Genomic DNA, 14,057 nt, shown 5'->3' on the forward strand with positions numbered 1-14,057 from the left:
GAGAAGGTAGCAGAGTTAATGAAAGTAAAAAAAAAAAAAAAAAACAAAACACTGCCACCTCAGATAATTTGCCAAGAAGTGAAATGAAGTGTCAAAATAAGTATTCGCAAAAGCTAATTTTCATTCAGTAACCCACAAATCCTTCTCTCCAAGAGAGAAGGGGCTCAGAGCGGTTACCTAACATGCAACAAATAGATCACTGAATGAAACTGTCCCCCAGTGACCATCTCTATGAGCAAAATCAGAGATGACATTTTGGGGAAAGCAGTTTCTCACATGTAACACAGGCCTTTGGATGTGATCCCAAGGCTTCAGACCTTTGTAAGCCTAAGACCCATGGGGCAGCTCCCTGTGTTCATGTGAAGAAAAGGGATTGGCCTGCTCCTATTGCAGAGAATATGGTGAGGCAACTCTTTCACTGCCATAGGGACTTGAACTTTTTTCCCACTCACTTGGTGTAGTGGGTTTACATGGGAAGGTTTTGGTATCAGGGGGCCATAGGGGTGGCTTCTTTGAGAAGAATCCAGAAGCTGCCCCAATTTAAATAAGGGCCCCGCCGCTGGCCAGAGCCAGGCCAATAAGTGATATTGTTTGCTCCTCTGTGAGAGCACATTTAAGACAGGGAAAAAAAAAAACTGCTGGGGAACAGCAGATGGGAGAGAGAGAGAGAAGTGAAAAACAGCCTTGAAGATGCCAAGGTTGATGAGGAAGGAGGGGGAGAGGTGCTCCAGGCACCAGAGCAGAAGTTCCCCTGCGGCCTGTGGTGAGGGCCATGGTGAAGCAGGCTGTCCCCCTGCAGCCCATGGAGTACCACGGTGGAGCAGGGTTCCACGCTGCAGCCTGTGGAGGAGACCACGGTGGAGCAGGTGACCTGGCAGGAGCTGATGCCCATGGGGGACTCTGTTGGAACTCCTGCACTGAAAGAGGCTGTGGCCTGTGGAGGACACCGCAGGAGCAGGCCCTGGGCCAGAGCTGCAGCCCGTGGAGAGGAGCCCACACAGGAGCATGGGGTCTTGGGGGTATGTACTGTTTGTGGAGGACCCAAGTGGGAGTAGGTTGCTCCTGACGGATGGATCCCATGGTACAGAGCCATGTTGGAGCAGTTCGTGAAGAGCTGCTGCCTGTGGGAAGCCCACGCAGGATCAGTTCAGGAAGGACGTCATCCCATGGGAGGGATGCCACGTTGGAGCAGGGGCAGAGAGGAAGGAGCAGCAGAGACAAAGTGCTATGGACTGACTGCAGCCCCCATTCCCGTCCCCCTGCGCTGCTCGGGGGGAGGAGGTGGAAGAGGGTGGAAGGGGGGTGGCGTTTTTGGTTTCTTTCCTTTGTTTCTCACTTCTCTAGCTTGTTAGTAATAGACAATAAATAGGCAATAAATAGGCAATAAATCTTACTATCTCCGTACTTTGAGTCTGTTTTGCCCATCATGATAATTGTTGAGCAATCTCTCCCTGCCCTTATCTCAACCTCTGAGCTCTTTGTATTGTATTTTCTTCCCCTTCCCTTTGAGGAGGGGCAGTGAGAGAGTGGCTGTGGTTGAGCTCGGTTGCCCACCCGAGTAAAACCACAACACCTGGTGCTCTCAACTTCATTATCCTTACCTGTCAGCATACATCATGTGGGATATATTAGATATTAATGTATGTCTCACATCTATCTCTGTGTCCAATCCTTAGATAATATGGGTCACTACAAGGTCAGATAATGTGCCATTAAATGCAAATACAGTACTCACAGCAAATGAAGTATCTCCAACTTATTTGGGGGGTTGCCAGGAAACCTGGAAAATCTGAGCCAGAACAGAGAGACCCACTTACCTCTTCTTCCCTCTTGACTATCTATTCTGCACGTGGACCTTTATCAGCTGACTGTCAGAACCAAGGTACATTTTTTCAAAGGGTAGTACCTAAAACATTAAATTGTGAAGGATTACACATCTTTAGTTATAGCATATTAATAGTTAATTACCCTCACTGTCAACAGTACCACCTGGGGTTTACTTAGCTTTAAACCTGAGTTTACTTAGCTTTAATTTCCAACTGTTGGACCTTTTGTTTTCTATTTCTAAGTTCCTGTAAAGGAGCAGTTTTAAAACAAATTAAACTGATCTGCTCGTGGAGTAGTCTGGTGAAATATCTCAATAAATTAAGGGACATAAAAATGTTAGTTACTGGTAATGTCCTTTACTTTGTAGGAGGTGATCTGAGCAATAATACTGTGAGCTGCTTCTAGTTTTAAAACTATGCAATTATGAAAAGAAAAAAGTTACTGATAACATGGCACTGTAGACTTTTATGTAGATTTGTGCTGTTTTAGAGGTGAATTTTAGCACAGAAACTCGGGCAGACAAAATTGCTTTCTAAAAGTAGAATGCCTCACCATGTAAACCATAACTCCTGACATTTAAACTTTATCCCTTGGTACCATTTGAAAACCACATCCTGTGACAATTTTGCGTTTGAACAATAGCTGCACTTTTATAAGCTTTCCTTAACTCAGCAGCTCAAAGTTTTTCTTGATTATCAGTTGGTACTCATAAAATAAAAGGTCATTTTAGTATATATGTACATGTACACATATAATTATATATATTAAATCTACATTATATAGAGATCTATACCTATATAAAATATAATGTGCATGTGTGTGTTTGTAGGTATATTTCTGTGTGGAGAGAGAGAGAGAGACCATAAATCCACAGGCTGTTAGATGCATCTCCCTTGCCTGTGACACATTTCTTTTCTGTCTTACATGGGGCCCAGGATGTATGACACATCTGATTACCTGGCACTGCAGAACTGTTATAAGTCCACAGAATAGGCACAGTTGCCATTCTTCATCATTATGGTTTATAGGTTTTGTGAGGGTACCTAAGCATGCTAGTCATGGTCCAGGACCCTTGTGTGTGGCACAATCACAGAACCAAAAATCAGGCAGAAACAACAATTAGATCTACATACATGGACAGTACTTAGTCTGATAAGCAACTTTCTCAGTATATCAGCAACTGGTGTTGAGTCTCTCAGGTATATACTGAAAAAGCATATTCTAAAATATTTGTATTTATTGAATTTATAAGTATATATGAGGAAGTTCCTCTCTCCTGAGAACAACAAGTTGGGAAAATGCATGAAAATGCTTCTTAAAAACAGATGCATGAGGAGGGTGGTGATAACTTATATTGTTTAGAGCTGACATCCTGGCAATAAATGAATGATACAGCCGATCTTCAGTGCAATTGGAGAGAACTGAGAAAATAACACTTGCAGAGACATTCCAAATTAGGAGCCAAGATATTTGGCATGCTCTTTTTAGGCCAGGTGCTAAAACACAGTAGTGTGCTAACATGAAACCAAACTGAAATCACAAAGGAGGAAATCATCCTTTTTCTTTACTCCACTATCTATCCTGAATAAGGGCATGGATAATATCCTGAATAATATCCTCTACATGCTTTTGATTTCTGTCAAGCAAAAGACTAAGCCGTCTCCTTTATTCCAGATGACATGATCTCCTTTCCAGCTATACCCTAAAGAGCTGAAAAACCATTGTTGGTAGGCAGGCTGAGTTTCTGGTTCACCCCCCTACAAACAGGCAGCCCTGGGGCAAGCTAAGGAGGAACATCTGACAAGGTCCAACCAACCAGCACAACAAACTTCAAAGTAGCTCCAAAGAAGTCATTGTCTGCATCTGTCAGCAGAATGACATATTGTCCAATATTGAACAAGCACTAGTGTGCTAACTGAAGTGGAGCTTTGCATACATAAGACTAAGCTTTGGGGTACCTAATTATTGGCTCTGATTTGAGGTTTATATTAAAAATGTGGGAAAAAAAAAAAAAAAGAGAGAACCCTTCACTATGCTTTATCTTGACCCTTACAAGCTAGAAATAGCCAAAATGTTGTGTTTTATATGACCCAGTATTGCCAAGAATAGCAGTCATATTTGTGGATTTACATTTTGAGTCCTTCATTTTGAGATAGCAGAAGAGGTGGGTGCAGAAAACTATCAGATAGTAAGCACCTGCTCTGCATGTATTAGTGGTTTGACACATACAAAAAAGAAAAAAAAAAGTTGCCAAAACAGAAATGGGATAACCTCAGAATTGCTGGGTTTGGTAGACATAAAATAAGACTCTTTATGACTCTGTGGTCCTCACTATGCTTCCAGTTCCTGGAAGGATAAAAGAGCAATGGAAATCCTTGAATTGCCTACATGACAGATTAAACAGTCTGGTCTTACAGTAGCATTAAGAAACTTGCTTATAGACCATGAGATCACAAGGCTGAGCAGGAAAACCAGACTTTGATTGCATCATATCATCATCAAATATGTGCAGTGGTATTGACAAAAGCCAGACATCCAAAGATTGCCTACATTTCCTTTAGGCAATCCAATCCAGATGCTCTCAAGTGACTTCTTGCAGTGCCCTGGTTGGAAAGAGGGATAAACTGGATGATCCCTTCAAAGATTCCAACCCATTCCAGCATAAAAATTGTAACAAGGAAAATATACAAAAATTATTTCCATTTAAAACATTTTTTTAAACTACATGATTTCACAAATTAAGAAATACAGCCCGGAAAACCCTGGCAATGATTATTTGATTTGATCAGAACACTAATATGTTTTACAGCAGGAAGGAATTACTGAAAATGCTGCCATGTATATAAAGCTTTGCTTCTACTGACTAATTGCCTCTTTCTGTTTGGTATATCTCCAGAGGGCTTCAAAAATAAACTCAATTAGGTTGAAAAAGTATACATTTTGGATTATACTTATGTAGCTAAAAGGTTGTGGAAGTGATATATCTAGAAAAGCAGTTCAAAATACATCTATTAACAGAACAGACTTTTGCCAGGAACCTATAGTCCAAACTCACATAGCCATATGTGAGTCACATAGCCATATGATTTAGGAGCCAAATACTCTTCATCTCATGTAGATGTATATTTAGGAGCCAAATACCCTTCATTTCAAAATATCATTGTGATTTTAGGCAATTCCAGTTGCAGAAAGTTGGACAATTGCATGCCTGGGCAAGACAAGAGAAAAACTTCCTCAAGGTTTAGGGGCGGTTGAAGCTAATGCTCCATAATTCCTTGCCTTCCTTTTGTTCTGTTTTTCTATACTATTTGTACCAGAAATGCATGAATGTGTCAAAGCTAGGATGAAGATGCACATAATAAGGAAAAATATTTTTGTGCTCCATATAGACATCTATCTGTCCATGGGCTCCTGCCAATGAGTGTTCCTTCCAGCCCTAACCATTCTGTGATTCTGTTTCTCAAAAAAGAAAAAGAATAAATAAATTAACTAATTAATTAATTAATTAATAAAAGGAAGGCAGGTCATATAGCAGAAAGAGGTGCTGGTACATCTAGAGAACCCAAAGAGAGGGAGATAACTCCTGGTAGAAATAAATCAGTTGTATGTCTTTACTCTGTCCTATAGCCTGTGTCTCATGCATCAGCTGCACTATTCTTTCCTCCTGTCTCTTCACATGCAGCCCTGTCTACATCAGGTGTTTCTCTCACAACAGCTAGACATGAGATGTGCAAGGATCAGAGAATGCAGAACTTTCTCCTGTCCTCAAGGCCTTGGAAAAATTCAGATTAGATCTATACAAGAAAGGGAAATGAGGTGTGAGAGAGGAAGACAAAGAGAAAGAGGAGAAGAAATAGACCCAGGAAAGTCTGTGGTGGGAAGAATCATGCCAAGAGATATACCAAGAGATATGCAAGAAAGGTAAGAGGAGTTACAGCCTGATTAAGAAGCAGACTTTTTCAGCAGATTCAGTGGCAGCACACTCTGAGCACAGGAGCAAGAAAGCCACAATGGGGATAAAAGCAAGACAGATTTTTTTCTCCCAGGAGTACCAGGATGTGCCAGGTCTAGCTGCATTGTCCATTCAATCAAGGTCAAAAATACAAGACCATACTAATTTTCTTCTCAGAAAGTGTATTTCTTCTCAGAAAGAGTATTTCTTCTTAGAAAGAGTGGTTAGGCATTGGAATGGGTTGCCCAGGGAGGTGGTGGAGTCACCATCCCTGGGGGTGTGCAAGGAAAGGTTGGACCTGGTGCTTAGGGACATGGTTTAGTGGGTGACATTGGTAGTAGGGTGATGGTTGGACCAGACGATCTTGAAGGTCTCTTCCAACCTTAATGATTCCATGATTCTATGAGTGGCCATTTCATAATAGACACTGTGTCTGCACGTTTGATAACTGTCCTAGACAACATCAGAGGAGTATGCATAACACAGAAATCCGGATGGCGCTCAAGCCTTGTTGTACCCAAAAGCAAAGCCCACATCCTCAGTTTGCTTATACACCACAGTCTGCTGCACAAAAAGGGGCTTCCTGCCCTGTCACCACATCACAAGGGTGTAGTAATTATTCAGAAAATGGCAAACACATAATGAACAGATATTAAATCCAACTTTTTAAATTGATTGTATGATTGACATAGGGAGAATCAATACTATTACCAAGACTCTGGCCTACATAGCAAAATGATTTCATGATAGCTGTGCCCAAGAAAATAGGAAATTTCCATTTAAAGGTTTTGTAAATCCACCCTCCAGCAATAAAGAAGCTCTGTTGAATGAGAAGGTGAGTAAAAGACTCCTTCCGAAGGACTACAGCATCTGAAGTTAGACAGAGCTTGGGCTGCAGTAGAAGAAATGCCACATAGCTGATACCTGCATAGTTGCTTTGCTCTATCTTGATTCCCAGAAAAAAAGCTGTAAGATCACAGATCCTGCTCCAATCTGTTAATGTCCAACTTTTCTAGCTCTTTGCATGACACATGGGAAGAAAATCCTGACCCCAGGGGAAGACTTGCCTTGGAAACCAAGCTCTGATGCTGAGCACCACGGATGGGATTTGACTTCTCAACATTGAAAACTATGTCTTTCATGCAAGAAGATTCAAAATGCTCCAGTTTTTTGGACATTAACTTTTAGAGACTCCATCTACCTGGATTGTGCCATTGTGCCTGCTGAGCTGGAGTATACAGACAGTTCCTGATCATGGGCTACAGCCTTTCTGATCAAGGCATGACAGCAGTCACTCTGCTCTCATTCTCCCAGGACTTATGGTGTCCTAAATTGACTCTGAAAATGACACAAGCCCCAGTATCCTGATCTTTTTGCACACTAAAAAGAATTCCTAGAGCTCAGCCCAATGGGCTTGTCTTGAACTATGGCTTTAAGGCTCATTTGAGATTCATGTGGTTAGGGTTTATATGTGGGAAAATGCATTTTCTCACCCCCACATTCATTCTATGCTCACATATAATCCAAATCATCCATAAAAGGTCTGCAAAATAATCATTATACTGGTCAAATATGTAAGGCAGTCATGCAAAATTTACTCATCCACTCTGCTTCTGTGAGTCACCTTTTTCTTTTTTTAACTAGTAAGTAAAGAAGTATTTGTCTGTTGTCATCATTCATGGAAGAAGGGATGAATAGAGTTTCTGTGACTGTTTGTAAGCAATGTCCTCCTTCAGTGCTACTTTTTTCATGACAGTTCTGCAAGCCTGAAGTCAAAGCATTTCATTCTGATCTTATTTTATTGGGCTTTCTCAGAATCTGGGTGCTTGCTAGAGATGAAGAAAACACAATGCAAACATAAAACCTCATAATTTAATTTATCAGAAGTTTTGCTTTTCAGGATTTAATCAAATTGTGATGATAGCTAGACATACTTTGAGGTAATTCTCTATGAGTTATTAACTTAATCACACTTCCAAATGTTTCTTCTTATGACTGTGGCAAATTTTTATCCCCATATGGGTGGAAAGGCTGACCTGAAAACCCCTCTTAGAACCAAGACTAACCAAAAAAGAAGAGATGTTTTGAACATAAATACTGGTTTTCCTGAATAGTGAACTTATTGTCAAACTGATGTTGCCCTTCACAGTGTATCCAACTGTTAATACGTGAAGTCTAGCACTCCTTTTAGCAACAGCAGACATGCTGGTAACAACCCAAGCTTAAAACTCTTCTGGCATATTTGGAAAGGTGTAGTGAAGTTAGAAATAGTTTCCATATTCCCAAAACTGAGATTGATAAACCAGGTCAGATTATAAGACTCCCTTCAGATAAAGTAATTGTTAATCATTTTCAGGGCACTCATAAGCAAGGAGCACGTTTCCCATTTTCTCAGTCCTGTTTGTTATACACACCAGGCCTCTTGACGATGTCTAAACCATTGCCAGAAGTGATTTTTATTATCTTAGCTAACCTGAGCAAGAAGTTACAGACGCTGGATGCAGTTTGCATCCTCCTTAACTGTGCCATTGAGTATGCTCATTTGGAATTGTAAATGGAGCCTCCTCAGGATTACTCACAAAGAATTTGTCCAGAGTATAGCAAACAGCTGTCCTCTGCATCACTATTTTTTAAGGAAAGACCAACACATTCTTAATTATTTTGATTTTTTTTTTTTAGTGCAACAATTTCCACGTGTGCTTGTAAAGGTTTCTTGCAAATATTTTACCAATAAACTATTTTTTTCCAGTGACAAGAATTTTTCATCTTTTTTTTTTTTTATCAGTGTTGTTATTGGGAATATGGCAAATTCAGGTTCAAAGCACTCAGTATCTCTTAAATACTGTACATAAAATTAACATGAAATGTAACTTAGAGACCCACACTAATTTTTCAGTGCAGTACAACATTAAGTTGCTCTTAAATAGATCATTTCAGTAGTATATGAATATAACATTCATATACATATGATATATATATACATATTCATGAAGATATGAATATCTTCAGTGTATTTATCATAGTATCTTTATTCATTGAGCCTAGTCCCCACAATGGCAGACACTGTACCATGTAATGAGACACTCTCTAGCTACAGATTTTGCCAGAATCAGAATCCTCCCATAAGAATTCTCATCTGTACTTTTACCAATCTTCATCTCAAAACTCACTGCATTTGCAGGCTTAATTTTTTGAGAAGCTTAGTTCAGAAACTTACTGTATTCTTAATTTACAGCTTAATTATATTTATGGTCATTTTCATAATGACTCTTCCCCTTCACTGAGATTTACCAGTTCCTCCCCAACATAGTTCTAGACGGCAAGTTTTCATTACATTTTTTTTTTTTTTTTTTTTTATGGCTGTGGAGTTGGATCACAGGGAAACTGAGCACTCTGGAATACTGCAGCAGATTGGATTATGACATCTTTCTTTTTGTCTGTGTGACTTGGAATTGAAAAAAACCTGAAACTTCAAACTCTGGCCCATTCCCTACATTTCCTGGTAACGACAGCAGACATGGGCCATTTGTGAACAGCTCAGACCTTTGGACGCCACTTACACACACAAGACCTGTTCCAAAATCCAGTATAGTCAATGGAAAGACTTCTGGTTGACTTCCATTCTCTCTGGACCAGGAATACTTAATTGGTCTAGAACATACATGCTGTCTTTTGCTGCTTTTTCTCCACGTAGTAGCACATTCATATGGCCCCTGCAAATCTTTTCCAGTTAGTCGTCCAAAATATAGGCCCAAGTGTTTTACCACGAAGTTTCCTTCTTCATAGCAATTTGTTGTGGTTTTAACCCAGCCAGCAGCTAAACACCACACAGCCGTTCATTCACCCTCCCCCCTCTCTCTCTGGGTTGGGAGAAAGAAACCAGAAAACTGAGGCCTGTGGGTCGAGATAGAGACAGTTCATTAGGACAGAAAATATAATAATAATAATAATAATAATAATAATAATAATAATAATAATAATAATAAATAATATGTACAAAACAAGTGATGCACAATACAATTGCTCACCACCCGCTGACCAATGCCCAGCCTATCCCTGAGCAGCCGGCCCCCCTACCCCGGCTAGCCACCCCTATATATTGTTTAGCATGACGTTAGATGGTATGGAATACTCCTTTGGCCAGTTTGGGTCAGCTGTCCTGGGTCTGTCCCCTCCCAGCTCCTGCTGCACCCCCAGCCTGCTCGCTGGCAGGACAGAGCGAGAAGCCGAAAAGTCCTTGGCCTGGTGTAAACACTGCTCTGCAAAAATTAAAACATCAGCATGTTATCAGCGCTCTTCTCATCCTAATCCAAAACATAGCACCCTACCGGCTACTAGGAGGAAAATTAACTCTATCCTAGCTAAAACCAGGACACAATTGCAAGTCACCACACCCAAAATGGCAAACCAGTAAGTTGCGAAAGTTCAGTAATGAATGTAATACAGTATATATAATGTGAAAAAAAAAAAAAAAACAACTTTGAAATAAGATTCCTATTATGGGGAAGTGGTTTTAAGAAATACTGGTCCCTTCATGAAACTTTGAAGCCATCAGAAATGGCAAGAAAATTAACATGAGAATTATGTGGGACTTTACCCTCGTCACCACAAACACAAAATTTTTGTTTGCACATAAAAAAAAATAATTATGCTAATCTGTGGTGAGAGTCATTGATTGTTTTCACTGACAAAATTTATTGTTAGATTGCCAGAATTGTATAATAATTATGGAATGTTTCTCTAAATGTAAAAATTGAACTGAGCTCCTGTAAGAATGGGAAAATTTGGCAGAGTGCAAAGTTTTGGATCTTTGCACAACATATGAGGAAGAGATGTTCCCTGTGATCTACTGGGAAAGCATCCCAGTGTGTCTGAGAGAGAGAAGGGCACAGGAATTTCTGAGCCTGGTGGAGCCATACAAATACATTTTGTAAAGTGGCAATCCTGGAGCCAAATCAGTAGACCCTCCTACAAGACAAAATTCTGTGCATGTTGTGTGTGTGTTTGTGTGCAACTTATTTAAATTCTGTATGCGCTGGCCCCACCAGCCTGGCACTTCTATGCTTGTGCCTGACCTGGACAAGTTCTGCCTGTCCTTACCATGCTTCACAGGCAGCTTTACAGCCCAGATTGATTTCCACATTTCCCTCTTTGGATTGGCCCTGAACAGTTTTACTGTGAATGTCCGTCCTTCAGCAGCACAGTTCACCACACTAAGATGACTTACTACAGTGCCTTTGTGCAAGTAAGGCCAAGATATTTGTGAAGCAGGTTCAGAGACACAAATCCATCTTGCCTAAACAAATTAGGGAAAAGGTATTGTGTGTAGTAACATCTGAGCTGTTAACTGATATCCATACATATGTGAAAATCCTCCAGGGAAAAGAATGCTCTAAGTCCTTCTCCAGCCCAAGGTGGTGCCATGGAAACAGCCTATTTATTTTGCCCTTCATACTATGATCCTGTTGCTGGGTTTGAAGGTAGAGCAATATCTTTCAGAAAATGAATTTCCAAAGCATGTAATCTGAAGTAAGACCTCCAAATTATATTCTATATAAACCATTCAAAATTGCAATGAAATTGTTCATTATAAATCTGAACACATTTTAAAGTCTGAGCTTTTGGGGGATGTAAGAAAAATAAGGACAGGACAGGCAAATATAAGAACAACCCAAGTTCTCTACTTGCAACATTGATTCCAGAGTACCACTGAATTAGAGTCAAGCAGGATTATGATGTCAGAGCAGAAAGATTAAGATGATAAATAAGACATTGAAAGAAAAGATATCTATAGATATTAAAGATAAGATTTGGTTTTATTTTCAAAAATATTCCTTGGGAACTTTACACTCTGCAAGAACATTCTGTACTGTCATGAGCAAACAAAAAGCAATGGGAAAGACCAGTAAGACCACTTTCAACCACATAAATAAAATTGTCTCTAGGCATGACATCACAGCCCATAAAGGCCTTCAGTGTTAGGGTTTAATTCTGTTTTCAGAGCATCATGAGTATTATTTTTAGACTTGGTATCTTGAATAACATGAGGGTGGTGGGGAAGAATGAAAAAAAGGAATCGAAATGTTCCTCTATTGATCAAAGATCTGAAGGCAGTTTTTCCCACCAGCTGACACAAAGTATTTCAGCACTTTTCCTGAAGAGCAGCATAGCTAGAAATAGCTATAGGGCACGGATAGTCCTCCTGGCAGTGATGTAAACTGTTGGTTTATCTCCTGAATGATCAGACACTTTTGTTTGTTGTCAGTGCACTAATGTGGCATAATAAATGAAGCCCATTTAGATAAAGACATGTAATTATTTCCTCCCTGAAGCTTTGTGATAAATCCTGGCAATAAACCAAGCTCTGACTGAAAGGCCTGAATCTACCTCTACAGAAAGAACAGTTGAGAGATAATGTCAAAATAGTATGTTGCATCTGACCAACAGTCTGCCACAGAGCGACAAACCACTGAAAGGTAGCGGCCAGTGATCTCCCCCAGATCATTACCATACAGAGGATGCTCCTCTAACAAACATCTCTTTTAAGGGGTAAGAAGGTTCCCATTGTGGTTGGTCACTGGTGTTCCAGCCATTGGCTGGGTCCATGCCCCAGAGCTTTCACTGGCTGGCAACTAATGGTCTATTTAAAAGCAGAACATTTGAGTGAGGTACAGTGTTTGTCCTCCATTACTTTTAGTTCCTTATAAAAAGGCAGGACAACAATAGGGGATAGAAAGACATGTATTCACTCCTGCCTCACTTTCACAGCTTAAAAGAAGGTCTGCAAAAATCTCGCTTCCCCGAAGTGCCCCTCCAGGCTGGCTACAATTCTTTACCTTGCAAGATGATGGGAAAAGGTTAAGAGCAGGAGTTAGATAAGCACAGTCAGAAAACAGCTACTTTATAATCTCCTCCTTCCATTGCCCTTCATCAGTCCTAGGATGGCTCTTGCTCAAAATGATTTTCTATAGTATTAATTACCTTAATTTTTAATTCTACACATGTACTAAAAACAAAACTATTCTGGTCCAAATTCAGATCTGCCTGGATCAACTCAGAACTGCATCTTTTCATATCCTGGTAGTAGCTGGACTCTGACACAGAACACAAAACTCAGCTGCATGTAGGATCAGAACGATAAAGTGCTGGATGACCTGGGTGGGTCATCAATTATGCAGGTTCTGAAACACCACTAGGTCATCGAAGACCCATCAGAGATGCTCATAGCCACCTCTGCACAAATCAGGCTCCCAGCATGTTTAAAAACTTTGGTCTCTAGTATTCTGTCATTTGCTTACGTAAAAACTTTGTCATCTCTAAAAGTTCACCTCTGAAAATAAGCCTCTATTTTAAATGTTTTGACAGTGACTGCATTAAATTACATGACTCATGTCACAATACTTGGAAACTTGCTGTGCTAATGGAGGATGTTCAACATTTCTTTGAGATAAATTTGCAGTGGGAGCTGCGGGGGAAGGCTAGGCTGGAAAGACTTCAAGATCTGAGGAGATCAGAAAATGGTGTTAATAACATATTCATGTTTTATCTGAACAACTATTTTAACAGCATGAGAAAGTGTATCAGAGATTCAAATTACATCAGTTTTATTATGCTTGCCCAAGTGTTTTCCATGACGGAACAATCTACCTTGCATTACAGGAATTAGTGAAGAGCCAGTTGCTGAATCACAGAATCACAAAATAGTTGAGGTTGGAAGACACCTCTCAAGTTTATCTTGTCCTCTGCTCAGTCTATCTGGGTAAACTGCATTAGGTGACCTTGATTTAGCAGGAGGTTATACAAGATGACCCCAGCAGATCACTGAAAAGGACAAAGTCTTCCTGAAAACTAGTAATATGATTTTGCTTTTTGCCCTGTTCTCTCCTCTCCCAGTCCTGATCTCCACTATCTCATGGTCACTGCAGCTAAGGCTGCCTTTGACTTTTATAACCTCCATAAGCCCTTCCTTGTTCATAAGAATGAGGTCCAGTACAGGATCTGTACTTGATGGTTCCTCTATCACTTGCAACAGGAAGTTGTCATTGACACTGTCCAGACACCTCCTGATTTGCTGATGCCCTGCTGTGTTGACTCTCCAGCAGATACTTCTGTGATTAAAGTCCCCAAGAGGATGAGGGCCTGTGAACACAAGGCTATATCTAGCTGTCTGTGTAAGACTTCAGTCAGGCAGCCTATAGCAGACATCCACTTCAATGTCACCTGTACTGGTCCGCTCTTTGAACCTTACCCATAAGTTCTCAGCTAGGTTATCATCCGT

Source organism: Anser anser (genome assembly GCF_964211835.1).
Source record: "Anser anser genome assembly, chromosome: 3".
Lineage (NCBI taxonomy): Eukaryota > Metazoa > Chordata > Aves > Anseriformes > Anatidae > Anser > Anser anser.